The sequence below is a fragment of the Triticum dicoccoides genome, chromosome 2A (assembly GCF_002162155.2).
Source record: "Triticum dicoccoides isolate Atlit2015 ecotype Zavitan chromosome 2A, WEW_v2.0, whole genome shotgun sequence".
NCBI lineage: Eukaryota > Viridiplantae > Streptophyta > Magnoliopsida > Poales > Poaceae > Triticum > Triticum dicoccoides.
Genome location: NC_041382.1, coordinates 703,011,234 through 703,016,322, shown reverse-complemented (window position 1 = coordinate 703,016,322; position 5,089 = coordinate 703,011,234).

Here is a 5,089-nt window from a genome sequence, read left to right as displayed (position 1 = left end):
ACACGCGCTACTACTAAGTAGCAACAGCGCCTCATTTTAGCCAGCGTCACTGCTAAAATTCTTTGTGTAAGGTTTTCTCTAATACTGTGTGTTAAAAAAACGGACAAAACACGCGTCCGTTTGGGTCATACTAGTAAGCGACACGTGCAACGCACGTCTTAACAAATTAATACCCACTGTATTATTGGAGATTGTACATTTTTATTATAACTTTATAAATATTTTGTTAATTTCAATAACAATCGGGCACACAATATTAATGGAACTACACAAGAAGTTCAGATGATCGGTACTATCTAAAATACATCATGCACACTTAAATATTAGAAATATATTACGATAAAAATTATTTGTTTGAAGGATGTTGCCCAATTGAATAACCGTTGCACAAAATCACGTTCATGTTCAGTTCCTGATAATTCACTAATTTCTACTTTTTGGAGGCGATCGAGCACAAGTTTCTCAGTTTTCCAGTGTGTTGGCTGAACACAAATGCAACTCGATGGGCATGGAGTTTGTGCCTGAAGTGAGGAGCATATTAACTTTGTAAGATTAACCGATACATTTCATTACGAAAAAGAGATGAAATAATAAATTATCAGACCGCCTGAGTACTATGACATGCATCACCACAATTTACAAAAGAGCACCAGGAAATAGTTTGAAGCTAAGATATTACAGAAAATATGTTTGTTCTGTAAAAGAGATGCTGGTACGACAAACACTATTATAGAAGTCACATAAATTCTTAAGCATGATAATTTTCAGCTCTACCTTTGGACTTCATTGTCAATGAAACCTCTTAAAAAAGATATCATAAATAATAAAATTTTCTCCAAGTACTTACTCTAATTGTGTCATCAAAATTGAGCCTGCCAGGCAATAAAGCGCCATATATCCTCACATACATTAGAAAATAGTACGTCACTTTGCTAAACTTGAATATGAAAGTATTAGAACTTACATGAGCCATATAATTTCCACGGTTAAAGTTTGGAGACACGGTATTAGTATTAAACCAACACCTAGAGTAGAGCAACTGGCAATCAAGTCTAGGTTTGCCTGAAAGTGCAAGTGCGTATTGTTTTATGTGACTAACATGATAACTCAAGCATTATAAGTGCTTTACAAAGATATAAACAAATTAAGGATAGTTTTAAGTGCCAGCGTTCTTACACCAGTGCACACTTCCAGAATGAGGAATGAGCTGGCGCCAAAGCAATGTCCCTCCGTCCGTTTAACATCACAGTCAGGGGCAAGCATGTAAGCCAGGGAGCCTTGTCATGTCTTCCATCATGTCTTATATCCTGCAAAACTACTATACCAAGGACATGCATTTGGAAAAATCAACTGCTGAACTGGTGCTTTTCTAGGGTAAAGAAAAATATATCTAGTTTTAAAGATTTTTTTTCCTTCCAACAAAATGAAAGGTAATATGATTTCGAGTGCTTTTGAACATGTATTCACCATTCTGAAGAAACGTTGGCAAGATGTTACCCCAAGGTGCCCAAATAATAAGTAAAGCATGACTAACAAACATGGTACGATGGCACTAACAAGTTGGGAAGTGCACACGAAATTAAAATGATGTGCATGTGTGCAGTAAGGGAAAAAGGATTCAGCAGGTCACAATGTCTGAAAAATTAACAGGCCGGAAAAATCCTTCTTTTGCGGAGAACAAAATACATGTTCATCCTAGTGAGGCACTACTAATTAATAAATACTACAAAATCAATAGCTGGTAATAATGTAGTAATAATGAACTAACGAATTTCATTTAGCGCATGAATACTGAATTTATTTGTTGTATTGAAGGCAGAATATTTCCTTTGCCGAGAGGAATCACTAACATAAGCAAACTTCTTATGCAAATAAGTATATACTAAAACACTAATAAAACTGTATAGAACAACCGAAAGACATTGAACTCCACATCGCTGAGAGCTCCATCCCTGTCGTGGTAAAAAGATAAAAAATGATGCAGAAGATAAACACTGTTTAATTAAATATTTCCATGGACAAATCACCAACATTGTACAAAAGGTAACATACTTATATACTGATATATATATATATGGGATAAAACGAAACCATGCTTCCTAGAATAGAGTTTAGGAGATGATGGGCAATGGCAACAGCTTAATGTATGTGTTGCCCGATGCACACAAAACAGTCCAAAAATACTTTTGTAGACGTTGTACGCATGTTGTCTTGTACAAAAGCAGTAACACGTGAGAACATTTAGGCTTGTATAAAAAAACAGTTCAGGATTTAGGCTTCAAAGATTATAAGGAACTGAGGAAGGCATACCATTGAGCTGCATTGCAAGTCTTCAATGTTCAGATCTTATACACGCCATGCTTCTGCTATCCAATCCCTAGCTGATAATGGCTTCACAAAACCTGAAATTGGATATCACATGAGGGGGATCGGGGGACCTTCAGGTGGCCGGGGAGCAGCGGGTGGATGCAGGGCATCGCTGGAGCGGCGAGATGGGGGACGCCGTGAGACGGATGGTGCGCCAGATGTGGGTCGCCACGAGATGCAGGGCATGGCGAGCCGTCGCGGCGTGGCAGTGCCTGCAGGGGGCCTCATCGACGATGGCGAGATGCAGGGCACAACGGGGCGTCGTGGGATGGCAATGGCTGCAGGTGGAAGCGGTCGGTTGCAAAGAGAAACAAGGAAAATCTTTGCCTCCCGATCCGCCGGCGCGTCAAGTCGTGGATAGGAAACAGAGAAGAGGCGACGTGCGAGGCGCGGGGTGGTGACGGGCGGCAAATTGCCGGGGCGGCGGCGTGTTCGGGAGAGGATAGCAGGAGGCAGCAGTTTTCTTTTTTCTGTGATGAAAAGGGGTAGGAGAGGTTAGCAGTTAATGGCATGGTGGATAATTAAGGCATAAAACACGTTTAATATGATGGAGCGATGTAGACCATCAGATCAGAGGATTTGATGGATGGGATGAATTGGTTCTCCGCCCTTTCGTGCTTTTATAGGGATAGTAGATAGATAGATAGATAGATGCGTTGGAGGTTTTTTTTTTATAAAACGAGTTGGAGTTGGTCTTAACAGTGTACGCTTGTGGGTTCATCTTGTTTCCCGTCCATCACTACTGCCCCTCTCAGCCCCGCCGCCAAAAACAAAGACCAACCTAGGGTTAGGTAGGGTTGTGGATCCGATCCCGATCGCCATGGCCACCGTAGTCGCGCCAGAGCCAGAGGAGAAGGCCGTCGTCTTCCCCGATTGGGTGATGCTGGATCGCTTCGGCCGCACCTACAGCCACGCCGACCTAGACGCTCCTCGTGAGGCGGCCAATAAGAAGACGACCGCCGTTGAAGTCGTGATGGCCACCGGCGCCACCGCTGCTGCTTGTCCTTCGCCTTCTGGATCGTCCAGAAGGGATCTCCTACCTCGATCTCGACTGGCCGCCGGAAGGCTCAGCCAAACCCCTGCCCCCCTACAGCCCGCCCGCGTATCCCTACGACCGGGCAACCGACGAGGACCTCGTCCTCTTCGACATCTCCATCTCAAGCCAGCGTCGCTTCTACGACTCGCCGTCAGATCTGTTCGTTTACACGTCCGGTCCTTCCCAGAGCCGGTCCTGAGATTTCAGGGGCCCGGGGCGAAACTACAATTGGGGGCCCTTCGGGAACCCTTAGTATAAATGTCTAGCTACAAATCATTATATGTAGATATAAATTGTATCAAAAAAAACAATTAAGTGTATATAAAAAATATGCTACATATTCTTTCAAAAAATTCTCCTAACATTCTGAGATGCAAAATCGCTAATGATAGTATCTATCAATTCATCAAGCATTTTTTCTCAATGCATAATATTCCCAAGCTGTTGCAACTCTTTATCAATTTGTTTCATGCTTGCTCAGTCTAGTTATCGGTTCATTCCAAGAGTTCATGTTGGTTGGTCAACGCTAGATTAATGTTCTTCGTGTCTCTCAATAATATGCTTCCAATCACAAAACCCATCATGCCCCAATGCACACTTGCATTTACGAAAATTGAAAAGTTTACGCAAAAACAAAACACTTTTTTTGGAGTTCTGAAAAAATTAAGCATTTCCTATCATGCACCTCTCCACTACATATTTCTCTTTAGTAATGACTATACGGAAAAATGTCTTGAATTTTCATCGAAAGAATATTTAGTGTTTTCTTCTTCCCTTTTAGGCCCCTTTTCCCACTAATATATCCCTAGCTTTGTTATCAAGATTACCCAAATTGTTTCGATCATAAATCCACAGGCATAACTGATTCCTCATCAACACTAGCAAATTCTGCCGCGGATGAATTAAATATGGGCGCATGATTGCTTACATTGATATCATCCATGTTGACGTCAACATTGTCTTCTGGTATTAAGGATCCTCTCTCAATGATGCTTTCATCTCATCTAGAACCTCCTTACTTTTTCTTTTATCACATCCGGATGGATACTTTCTACCTGAACCTGATATGACGGTGCTAAAATTGAAAGTAAAATATTAGATTAATTACAAAAGATTTGAATCTAATACAATGACAAAATCTGCTAGGGCATAGTATAGTACCTTCTCTCTGTAGTCTAATTTAGCTATGTGTGCGCAATGATTTGATCACCTGAAAACAGATCCCTATTGACAAGGTCGATCGATCGATCGGAAATCGGGATTAGAAAAAGAAAGAAACAAGAAGAACAGGCGAGGGCAGAAGGCGTGCGAGAGAGGTACCTGCCGCGGTCATCATGTCGGTTGTCAGGAGGTAGAGTTCAGATCTTGAACACGATTAGACGAACAGAGGTCAGGGGACATGCAAAAGAGCAGGGAACGAGATGACCAAACGATCCGAAGGAAAAGGAAATCCTGCGTGAATCGAGCGATTCCTTTCCTATGCACGTCTCTGCCTGTACGTGCAAGCATGGGCCAGGCCCGTCATCTCTCTTTTTCTTTCCTAGGCCTAGCACGCGAGGCTGAGGCGTCGCTGAGTTAATTTGGTTCAGTTTTTCTTCGCTCGAGATATATACCTGTATTGTATCCTACATACACATACCACATACCTGCGAGGGGCCCCCTGACTTTCGGGGGCCCGGGGCGGCC